The sequence below is a fragment of the Salmo salar genome, chromosome 02, assembly GCF_965601325.2.
Source record: "Salmo salar chromosome 02, fSalSal1, whole genome shotgun sequence".
NCBI lineage: Eukaryota > Metazoa > Chordata > Actinopteri > Salmoniformes > Salmonidae > Salmo > Salmo salar.
In genome coordinates this window covers 94,376,847-94,389,377 of record NC_138292.1, presented here as the reverse complement: position 1 = coordinate 94,389,377, position 12,531 = coordinate 94,376,847, and the positions used below count along the sequence as shown (strand labels likewise).

The 12,531-nt window shown below is 41.8% G+C and overlaps 1 long non-coding RNA gene across 1 annotated transcript; it reads right to left on the bottom strand.

Annotated features, from left to right (window-relative positions):
- Positions 1-4,011: 4,011 nt before the first annotated feature.
- LOC145863456 (uncharacterized) lies at positions 4,012-12,221 on the bottom strand. Its single transcript, XR_014382470.1, has 2 exons — positions 11,657-12,221; positions 4,012-5,582 (listed from the first exon to the last, which is right to left on the bottom strand). It is a non-coding gene; the product is annotated as an uncharacterized LOC145863456 (long non-coding RNA).
- Between the last annotated feature and the right edge of the window lie 310 nt (positions 12,222-12,531).

The window sequence follows — 12,531 nt, the reverse complement described above, 5'->3', positions numbered from 1 at the left end:
TACACCTCCACACAGGAATACACACTCAGAGCCTCCTGACTGGGCCCTGTTTACACCTCCACACAGGAATACACACTCAGAGCCTCCTGACTGGGCCCTGTTTACACCTCCACACAGGAACACACACTCAGAGCCTACTGACTGGGCCCTGTTTACACCTCCACACAGGAACACACACTCAGAGCCTACTGACTGGGCCCTGTTTACACCTCCACACAGGAACACACACTCAGAGCCTATGAGGATTTTCTAAAAAATCCACTTTGTGTGTTTCGCTCACCTCTTTCTTTTTTTAAAACTATGTTCGAGATGTGGTATCCACTCGGCTCGCTGCCTCACAGATCAAAGGTGGGTCCATTTGCTCCGTTCCCGAAGTGTGGTCTCCCTGAGATCCCAAGTTAGAGGGATCCCTCGTGCACGATTTACCCAGGTCGTCAGGAATGGTCACCAAGTCAAGATACACATCCCCAAATGTGGTTAATTTCTTTAATATCAATTGAGGAGACAAACTTATCACACAAGTCAGAGTTATTCTAAAACTAAATCTTTATTCACTTATTAATACGGGAGCAGGTCAATACAACACACAAATATAAAGTGAATCAATTGAGTGTTCTACGATAAACGATGGCTGGTCGGCGAATCACCCCCAGATGATTCGTTGAGAGCCACGATACAAAAGTACAAAGGTATTTTACAGCCAAGATATACCCCTTTCAACCTACATGACCAACAACAGATGTATAGAACGGGTCACAAGGTTAAGATTTGTATGAATGATACTTAATATTCTCAGCAGACAGTATCTGCTGTAAAAACAGTACTCTTTGTGTAGAGACCAGGGTCTGGCCCTGGGGTCATATCTCATTTACATTTTAGTCATTTAGCAGACGCTCTTATCCAGAGCAACTTACAGTAGTGAATGCCTACATTTCATACATTTAATTTCATTTTATGCATTTTTTTGTACTGGCCCCCCGTGGGAATCGAACCCGCAACGCTGGTGTTGCACACACCATGCTGGCGTTGCAAACACCATGCTCTACCAACTGAGCCATCTCCCTGGTACCATATAGAACAGAAACATTAACTCATGCTCTGGAATGCGGTCTCTTTAGGTTTTATCCCCCAAAAGTCATTGTAAATCTCCTGTCAGTGTTTTCTCCCAGAGGCCCATCCTCAGTAGAACACACAGACACAATAGTTCAAAGAACCCTCTATTCTGTTGCATAAAACAACCATTTGATGCAATAAAAGTATTAAAACAATGTTGCAGTTTTGCTCTCAGTGTCCACTGAAAGTTGCCTAGTAACAACAACTGGGACATAAAAGACACCCACCATGAGACCCACTAAATTTGCCCAAAAAGAGGCAAACAAAAGAAAAACCCACACCAAACTTAAAGACAGGAAGCAAACTAAAAAGGTGGAGCAACTAAAGGTGTTGACTCTCCACATCTATCAAGACAACTGGAACACTGGGCCAGACACTCTTAAATAGAACCTGGACCAGCTCTGGTGAAACACCTTCCCACCAACGAGATGACAAGCCAGCACAGGTGTAACATATACTGACTAACGAGGTGACACCAATCAGTGCGTCCCTACGTGCTAACGAGCTAGACGTGCTAACGAGCTAGACGTGCTAAAGTCCAACCTCAAAACATAAATGGAAAAACCAAAGCCTGTAACACCTTCCCCCCAAAGACAACAAATATATCCTACATTTCTTTTGGACAAGTTTGCTTACCACCAACAGAAAACAACTTAATTTCCCAATATAATCAACTACAATGCTTCACCTTCACCAATATAAACATGGTGTCTACTGGCTGTCAACAATTAAAAACAAGAAAAAAACACGTATTTCTAAATAATATACAATAGTATCTTTTGTCCTTTTTCTTTCCATAGAATCCTTCCTAAAACTCACTAGCTTCTAGAACTCTCGTCTTCCTAAAACTAACTAGCTTCTAGAACTCTCGTCTTCCTAAAACTCACTAGCTTCTAGAACTCTCGTCTTCCTAAAACTCACTAGCTTCTAGAACTCTCGTCTTCCTAAAACTCACTAGCTTCTAGAACTCTCGTCTTCCTAAAACTCACTAGCTTCTAGAACTCTCGTCTTGCTAAAACTCACTAGCTCCTAAAACTCACTAGCTTCTAGAACTCTCGTCTTGCTAAAACTCACTAGCTTCTAGAACTCTCGTCTTCCTAAAACTCACTAGCTTCTAGAACTCTCGTCCCCTTGGAACGAGCCCAAACAAAACTAATCTCCAATACTGAAAAACGTGCAGTCAAAATAAATTGTGATCCATGGCAACGCACTGACTAAACGCAAAACACAAATCTTTTTGACTGCCCACCCTTGAGACAATCAGAAACCAAGTTGTCCTTACCACAGACATGTCTGATATTCTGCCTAGCAACAGGGACATGTGATCGATGCTGATATTCTGCCTAGCAACAGGGACATGTGATCGATAAGCCTGACTTCTCCCCTCTCTGGACCCAAGGTGATTGAGGCCCATTTGAGGGAGGAAGTGCAGCTGCCAACACCAGAGTCAGAAAGGAGACATTCTAATAGCAAGAGGTTAATAGTTCATATCAGCATATTCTGCAGATAAGACATCTTAATGATCTATGTTACCTAGCTAATTCTGATTTCTCCACCACAATCCTTCCCCAGAAACAGGCTCCAAAACAATGGCTCTGTTACTGGTGCACAGGATATAACCTTTACTCTGTGGAGGATCAAGAGGAACCAGTCAGTTTCTGTCATATTCTTGGCTGACAGTCCGAACATCATGGGTTCATTCTATACACCCAGAACAATTAGAACAGGCCTCTATCAACACACTTTTCTATGTTAATAGGAGTTAGGTTCTTTACCAATCTCAAGCCTAATGCCTCGGCTTAAACAATTATATTTTACTACACCAGCATTAGTAAGGTTTAATAGAAATTTCCCTCACAGTGCTAATGAGCTATATGGGCTAAAGTCCAACCTCAAACATAAATGGAAAAACCAAAGCCTGTAACACCTTCCCCCTTAAGACAACAAATATATCCTATATTTTTGTGAGACAAGTTTGCTCACCACCAACAGAAAACAACTTTAAAATCAATCAAAATCAATATTAAAATCAACTAAAATGCTTCACCTCCTGTCAACAATTAAAAACAAGAACACACTTATTTCTAAATAATAATATACAATTGAAATATTTTTTTCTCCTTTTTCTCTTCTTACTATAGAACCCTAAAACTCACTAGCTTCTAGAACTCTCATGTTCCAAAAACCCACTAGCTTCTAGAACTCTCGTCTTCCTAAAACTCACTAGCTTCTAGAACTCTCGTCTTCCTAAAACTCACTAGCTTCTAGAACTCTTGTCCCCTTGGAACGAGCCCAAACAAAACTAATCTCCAATACGTGCAGTCAAAATAAATTGTGATCCATGGTAACGCACTGGCTAAACACAAAACACATATTTTTGACTGCCCACCCCTGAGACAATCAGCAACCAAGTTGTCCTTACCACGGACATGTCTGATTTCAAGAGGAAACTCCTGCAATATCCGTAGTAACTTTCCACCTCACTGCGGAGCTTCTCTCTCTTTTCAGGGTTCACTCAATAGGCAGGTTGTTGGATCGGGCCCAGTCCCCAATGTCATGCTCTAGTACATTTGGGTTGGCACATCTGAGAATGAACCCTGATATTCTAAAAGCAGGGTAACAATGTCAATATAATTGTACCCAAAGATTGTCAGTTGGTTGCATAAATAATTATGATTACTAAATCTTACATGAATATTAAACATGAAATATAAAAACCAAATGTACACCCCTTTGTTAATATGTATTAGCAATAATTCACTTAATGGTGAGGCATAAAATGTATATTTTGTCAGGCTGGATGTTTGAAATATGATGTGATTTGAGTCATGCTTCTTCAGTAGTGGAATAAAGACATTTAGCACATGAATGTTGTAAATAAATACTGGAGTGATGTAGGATTGTTCATAAAATTGATTATAGACCAATTTATTATACTGCGTCCATGTGTATAGGCTGCAGGCACGTTGAAATGAAGTTGTTTTCAAGTCATTGACAAAACGACCAGAAAAGACATCTTCTCAACTTTCACTTTCAACTGCAACCGAACATATATTGGATGTCAGGCATAGTCTTATTTTCAACAACATGTTGCTAGGTGGGATAGCCCCAATGTCAAAACACAGTTTTAACGTGTCCAAATCAATAACCAACATGCAGAAACAGTTTGGGATATATTGAAAACCTGAAACATAAAATGTGCCATTCTGTATACACAAACATCTGCCACAATAATCATATTACTTGTATTTTTTTAAACAAGCACCTTATAAACTGCACAAGCACCAAAAACGCTGTTGTTTTGACAAGTAGCAATAAATCACTGATATCAATAAGGGGGAAATCAGGTTGTACGTGCTGTTGAAACTAACACAACTAAAAAAACACATGGAAATGGGAGATATCTTTTACCTCACTGGTTAGAGGACAACCTGCAGAAGACAGTCAGCTATATTTTGGAGTGATGCACTTTGATTCAAGTGGGTCACCAACGTGGTAAGTGTAACACAACTCTTTTTGTGTTAGTCACTGTTTGTTAAATCACATAAATAATACTCTTTCAATTCAGAGCCTGGATTTTCCCCCTGAAGCTAATATCCATATCACGCTGAAATCAATAGAACAGGGGACAAACGTTTAGGGTTCTACATTGTGACATCATTAATATACTCCTACAATGTTAAAACATTCTACACTGTGACATTAATTCATTAATTGAGGTATTTTATCAGATTATCTCTGGTCACACTGATCACAGCTGAAGTTTCTCTCCTGTATGTGTTATATGGTGTGTAGTCCGCTTGCTAGACGTAGTAAAACTCTTCCCACATTGAGCACTGCAATAAGATTTCTCTCCTGTGTGTGTTTTCTCTGGTGTGATATCAGGCTGGTTGACTGAGTAAAACTCTTCCCACATTGAGCACAGCTATACGATTTCTCTCCTGTGTGTGTTCTAAGGTGTTTAGTCAGACAGCTAGACTCAGTAAAGCTCTTCCCACATTGAGCACAGCTATAAGATTTCTCTCCTGTGTGTTTACTCAGACAGCTAGACTCAGTAAAGCTCTTTCCACATTGAGCATAGCTATAAGATTTCTCTCCTGTGTGTGTTCTCCGGTGTCTAGTCAGACCGCTAGATGTAACAAAACCCTTCCCACATTCATCACAGCTATAAGATTTCTCTCCTGTGTGTGTTCTCTGGTGTGATATCAGGCTGGTTGATTGAGTAAAACTCTTCCCACATTGAGTACAGCTAAAAGGTTTCTCTCCTTTGTGGATTCTCTGATGAATTTTAATGCCTGATGAGGAGGTGAATATCTTCCCACAGTCAGAGCAGCAGTGAGATCTCTTCCCTGTGGGTCTCTGCAGGTGTTTCTTGAGGTGTTCTGATGTGGAGAGACTCTTCTCTGCCTCCTCAGCATCATGAGGTTTTTGAGGCTCCCCAGAGGGTCCACGATAGTCACGTCTCTCTCCTGTGTGAACAACAAAGTCAGACAGACAGTTAAAGTCCCACAACAGCAGAAATCCACTGTTTATTTGAAGTAAAAGGTGATGCCCAGATCGTACCCATGAAGTTGTACAACAATTGACGTCTGTTCAATTATTTGACAATTAAGATAGTCAACTTAGCAACAATCATATTTTGTCTTGTTTTCACATTAGTAGTAACTAGAAATAAGGTATTAAAGTTGTTGAAACTCTAAGCAGTGTACCAGACGACTTTTGGTCTCCAATATAGGTCCCTTTCTGTGTTTTCTAAAATTGCAGCACGAGGGCAATGCACATGAAATTTGATTGCAGAAACACCTCCCTGCTAATGAAGAAACCACTCGTTATGGATGTAGTATATCTGGTAATGAGGAAACCACTAGTTATGGATGTAGTATATCTGGTAATGAGGAAACCACTAGTTATGGATGTAGTATATCTGCCTGGAGCAAAAACTGGTGAGCAAAGATTTTAGTTTTTCACAATGTATTCTGAATATTACAGCACTAGATCAGGAGTGGTACTCAAGGAAACTCACATTAAGCTCTGTGTCTATTCACTACTTCACCACCGTGGGGGAAAACTCAGGGGAGTTCTCATAGGCTGACAGCAAAAATAGCCTCCATTTACAGGTTGCTTACTTTTGGATTATAACTGTAAGGCTCGTTTGAATCACCTGCTTAATATGTTTGTGTTATTGTCGCAAATCAACTGATTTATAGTTAAACACTTCAACCAGTAAAATACTCTTTAGCTAGCTTTGCCATCAGCCTGACAATAAGGGTTTGTACACAAAGTTTTTAACCAATTGGCCCATAACTTCACCTAATAATAACATAGACGTACTGTAGGACCCATAACTTCACCTAACAATAACATAGACCTACTGTAGGACCCATAACTTCACCTAACAACAACATAGACCTACTGTAGGACCCATAACTTCACCTAACAACAACATAGACCTACTGTATGACCCATAACTTCACACAACAATAACATAGACCTACTGTAGGACCCATAACTTCACCTAACAACATAGACCTACTGTAGAACCCATACATTTATTTTTATTTTTTTTAATTTCACCTTTATTTAACCAGGTAGGCTAGTTGGGAACAAGTTCTCATTTGCAACTGCGACCTGGCCAAGATAAAGCATAGCAATTCGACACATAGTTACACATAGAATAAACAAAACATACAGTCAATAATACAGTAGAACAAAAGAAAACAAAAGTCTACATACAGTGAGTGCAAATGAGGTAAGTTAAAGCAATAAACAGGCCATGGTGGTGAAGTAATTACAATATAGCAATTAAACACTGGAATGGTAGATGTGCAGAAGATGAATGTGAAAGTAGAGATACTGGGGTGCAAAGGAGCAAGATAAATAAATAAATAAAATAAATAAATAAATAAATACAGTATGGGGATGAGGTAGGTAGATAGATGGGCTATGTACAGGTGCAGTGATCTGTGAGCTGCTCTGACAGCTGGTGCTTAAAGCTAGTGAGGGAGATATGAGTCTCCAGCTTCAGAGATTTTTGCAGTTCGTTCAAGTCATTGGCAGCAGAGAACTGGAGGGAAAGACAGCCAAAGGATGAATTGGCTTTGGGGGTGACCAGTGAGATATACCTGCTGGAGCGCGTGCTATGAGTGGGTGCTGCTATGGTGACCAGTGAGCTGAGAAAAGGCGGGGCTTTACCTAGCAGAGACTTGTAGATAACCTGTAGCCAGTGGGTTTGGCGACGAGTATGAAGCGAGGGCCAACCAACAAGAGCGTACAGGTCGCAATGGTGGGTAGTGTACGGGGCTTTGGTGACCAAACGGATGGCTCTGTGATAGACTGCATCCAGTTTGTTGAGTAGAGTGTTGGAGGCTATTTTATAAATGACATCACCGAAGTCGAGCATCGGTAGGATGGTCAGTTTTACGAGGGTATGTTTGGCAGCATGAGTGAAGGATGCTTTGTTGCGATATAGGAAGCCGATTCTCGATATAATTTTGGATTGGAGAAGCTTAATGTGAGTCTGGAAGGAGAGTTTACAGTCTAACCAGACACCCAGGTATTTGTAGTTTTCCACGTATTCTAAGTCAGAACCATCCAGAGTAGTGATGCTGGACGGGCGAGCAGGTGCGGGCAGTGATCGATTGAATAGCATGCATTTAGTTTTACTTGCGTTTTTTTTACATAGATGGCAATGGCAATAAAAGTTACTTTTAGATTTGTATAATTTTCATTTAGATAGAATGTAGATTAATCACAGACAATGATTTTGAGATACTATTATAAATTAAATGAAACTGTTCCAGTAAAATGTGCATATGAAAATCATAACTGGCACGCAGGTTGGTAGAAACGGTGAGATAACTTGCCACTCCAAATGGAAAAGGTTGTCGACCGCTGGTGTAGCCCATTACTGGAAACTATAGGAGCATAACGACCGCTGGTGTAGCCCATTACCGGAAACTATAGGAGCATAACGGCAGAATTCTTCTCCTTCTGGTTAGGTTATCTTGATCTCTGGCTCCCTCCAGTCATTTGTGTGTCTTAATTATTTGATCAAACAGCTTAAAGCATCAGACCAGTTCAGTACATACAGTTGATTTTATTAAAACACATGAGGTGTGTCTATATATGGAAAAATACACATAACATTTCAACCAATCGATTGGTAGAAATAACAGATGACTCTAATTGGGGACAGCACTAGAACATGATTTTGGGGCTCCTGAGTGGCGCAGCGGTCCAAGACATAAAATAGACTAAAATAAAAAGTAACACAATAAGATTAAAAATAACCAGGCTATATACAGGGGGCACCGGTACCGAGTCAGTGTGTGGGGGTACAGGCTAGTTGAGGTAATCTGTACATGAAGGTAGAGGCGTAGTGACTATGCATAGGTAACAAACAACCAGCGAGTAGCAGCAGTGCACAAAAGTGAGGGGGGTGGGGGGGTCAATGTAAATTGTCCAGTGGCGATTTTATGAATTGTTCAGCAGTCTTATGGCTTGGGGGTAGAAGCTGTTGAGGAGGCTTTTGGTCCTAGACTTGGCGCTCCGGTACCGCTTGCAGTGCGGTGGCAGAGAAAACTGTTTAAAACTTGGGTGACTGGAGTCTCTGACAATTTTATGGGCTTTCCTCTGACACCGCCTATTATATAGGTCCTGGATGGCAGGAAGCTTGGCCACAGTGATGTACTGGGCCGTTCGCACTACCCTCTGTAGCGCCTTATGGTCAGATGCCGAGCAGTTGCCATACCAGGCGGTGATGCAACCGGTCAGGATGCTCTCGATGGTGCAGCTGTATTAGCTTTTGAGGATCTGGGGACCCATGGAAAAGGTTTTGTTGTGCCCTCTTCACGACTGTCTTGGTATATACCCATGTGGGTGATTGAAAGATGAACTGAGGTCCACACCCCAGTCCAGTTGGTGGTGGTAAATGCACCTTAAAGTTGGTTGCCAACCGCCATATAAAGTCCAAAGAAGAAAAAGAAGCCCGAAGGAAGGAGAAATGACGAGAAACTAATTTGGTTTACCGTTTGGGGCGTTACTTGTTACGATGTGATATGAAAGTATTGTGTGAAATGATTTTGATGTGATATGAAAGTACAGTGATTTATGTTTCTAGAAACTTATCGCAATTGAGAATCGATTCATATTTAGATAAACTTCAGTTAGTGTTAAATACGGCTGCTAGAATCCTGACTAGAACCAAAACATTTGATCATATTACTCCAGTGCTAGCCTACACTGGCTTCCTGTTAAGGCAAGGGCTGATTTCAAGGTTTTACTGCTAACCTACAAAGCATTACATGGGGTTGCTCCTACCTATCTTTCCGATTTGGTCCTGCCGTACATACCTACACGTACGCTACGGTCACAAGACGCAGGCCTCCTAATTGTCCCTAGAATTTCTAAGCAAACAGCTGGAGGCAGGGCTTTCTCCTATAGAGCTCAATTTTTATGGAATGGTCTGCCTACCCATGTGAGAGACGCAGACTCGGTCTCAACCTTTAAGTCTTTACTGAAGACTCATCTCTTCAGTAGGTCCTATGATTGAGTGTAGTCTGGCCCAGGAGTGTGAAGGTGAACGGAAAGGCTCTGGAGCAACGAACCGCCCTTGCTGTCTCTGCCTGGCCGGTTCCCCTCTCTCCACTGGGATTCTCTGCCTCTAACCCTATTACAGGGGCTGAGTCACTGGCTTACTGGTGTTCTTCCATGCCGTCCCTAGGAGGGGTGCGTCACTTGAGTGGGTTGAGTCACTGACGTGGTCTTCCTGTCTGGGTTGGCACCCCCCCTTGGGTTGTGCCGTGGCGGAGATCTTTGTGGGCTATACTCGGCCTTGTCTCAGGATGGTAAGTTGGTGGTTGAAGATATCCCTCTAGTGGTGTGGGGGCTGTGCTTTGGCAAAGTGGGTAGGGTTATATCCTGCCTGTTTGGCCCTGTCAGGGGGGATCGTCGAATGGGCCACAGTGTCTCCTGACCCCCCTGTCTCAGCCTCCAGTATTTATGCTGCAGTAGTTTGTGTCGGGGGTCTAGGGTCAGTCTGTTATATCTGGAGTATTTCTCCTGTCTTATCCGGTGTCCTGTGTGAATTTAAGTATGCTCTCTCTAATTCTCTCTCTTTCTTTCTTACTCTCTCTCTCGGAGGACCTGAGCCCTAGGACCATGCATCAGGACTACCTGGCATGATGACTCCTTGCTGTCCCCAGTCCACCTGGCCGTGCTGCTGCTCCAGTTTCAACTGTTCTGCCTGCAGCTTTGGAACCCTGACCTGTTCACCGAACATGCTGCCTGTCCCAGACCTGCAGTTTTCAACTCTCTAGAGACAGCAGGAGCGGTAGAGATACTCTCAATGATTGGCTATGAAAAGCCAACTGACATTTACTCTTGAGGTGCTGACATGTTGCACCCTCGACAACTACTGTGATTATTATTATTTGACCATGCTGGTCATCTATGAACATTTAAACATCTTGGCCATGTTCTGTTATAATCTCCACCCGGCACAGCCAGAAAAGGACTGGCCACCCCTCATAGCCTGGTTCCTCTAGGTTTCTTCCTAGGTTTTGGCCTTTCTAGGGAGTATTTCCTAGCCACTGTGCTTCTACACCTGCATTGCTTGCTGTTTGGGGTTTTTGGCTGGGTTTCTGTACAGCACTTTGAGATATCAGCTGATGTAAGAAGGGCTATATAAATAAATTTGATTTGATGATGGAATATTTGACTATTTTAGCTGCCAGAGCCAGTCTACCTCTGAAAATAACATACAGTCCTTGGACCTTGAGGAGTAACGGGGGCAGCAATCAGCAGTAGAAACAATAACAAAGCGTACTCCCTGCCCGTTTCGGTAAAAAGCTGAGGGATGGGGCTGGAGAAATGCAACCATCCATGATATCAACATTCTAGTTTTAACCATGTTTTGAGGATATAGAGTGTTTGTTTATATTTACTGACAAACATTGGAGTTAAAAAAAGCTTATATTTTGGGTTCTGATGGGGTACGACAGTTGAACTAAGCTCATGAGGCATTTATAAGGGATTTCTTCAAGAAACAATGGGTACATATCATTAATGTATAAGTCCCAAAATGGATGTAACAACTGCTGATTGCCCCTTTAAGAGAACATCTTGGGCTAATCTAATAGGAGATATTGAGGACTACAGTATTTCAGGCATTGTCATTGGATGCATTTGATCAATTGTTAACGTTTTGTTGATGGTCCACTCTTGATGTTCTACACGTTACAGTGTAGCTTCAGCCATTCCTACAGAACAACATTAAAGTGTAGAACCCCTTTACTGCATATTAGCCTTCCCTGTAGCTCAGTAGCCTTCCCTGTAGCTCAGTTGGTAGAGCATGGTGTTTGCAACACCAGGATTGTGGGTTCGTTTCCCACGGGGGGCCAGCACAGATAAAAAATGTATGAAATGTATGAAATTGTATGAAATGTATGCATTCACTACTGTAAGTCGCTCTGGATAAGAGCGTCTGCTAAATGACGTAAATGTAAATGTATATTGGTTCAACGACTGCAGAGACGTTACTTACTGGTGTTAAACAGATCTCCAACGTCCTCTTCTTCCTACAATGTGACAGTCATCTCCCCCTCCTCCTCTTCTTTCACTCCAAAAACGGCATCCTCCTCTTCCTCCTCTTCTTTTACTGTAACATCCTCTTTCACTCTGAACGAGTCTTCCTCTTCTTTCACTGAAACGTCTTTCTCTTCTTCTTCTTTCACGGTAACAGCTTCACACTCTACTTGTTTTTGTATTGTAACATCTTTCTTTTCCTCCTCCTCTTTCACTAGAGCTTCTTTCTCCGTCCAGCAGACCATCTCGTCTATAGCAGGAGGAGAGTAGCTTAGTGAACTCATGGTCGGAGATGTTAGCTAGCTAGCATTAGCGACTAGCCTAGTTCTAAGCTAACTTAGCAAACCAGCTAGCTGACAAACAACGTAAATATATAATTAAATGGGCCAACAAGTACATACGACAGACGTGTGTTTAAAACACTGCGACTAATATACACCAAACCAGTGTAAAGAGCGTGAATGTTGTAGCTATGTTTGCTAGAAAGCGACCGAGGTGTCTGACTAACTGTTGTTGTTGAAGGAGCGTCCCGTCCACTAGATTATACGTCACACTGGCGTCATCGCCTGAACCTAAAAGACGCACATCGCCATCTGCTGACTGGAGGGCAACGCAGTTGAGGAACCAAACGTTTATTTTTCATTTATTTCAGAAAAGTTTAATATTATATTAAGTCGTTTAAAGAGAAGCATGTGTTGATTGATTTGTTTTTAATGAGTGAGAATTTAAAACAAACTTTACACCCACTACATATTTGCATTGAACCATACTTCTGACATGGATCATTTTGACCCCAGAGGCATATCTTTTATCATAGCCAAAATGTGGTTCATT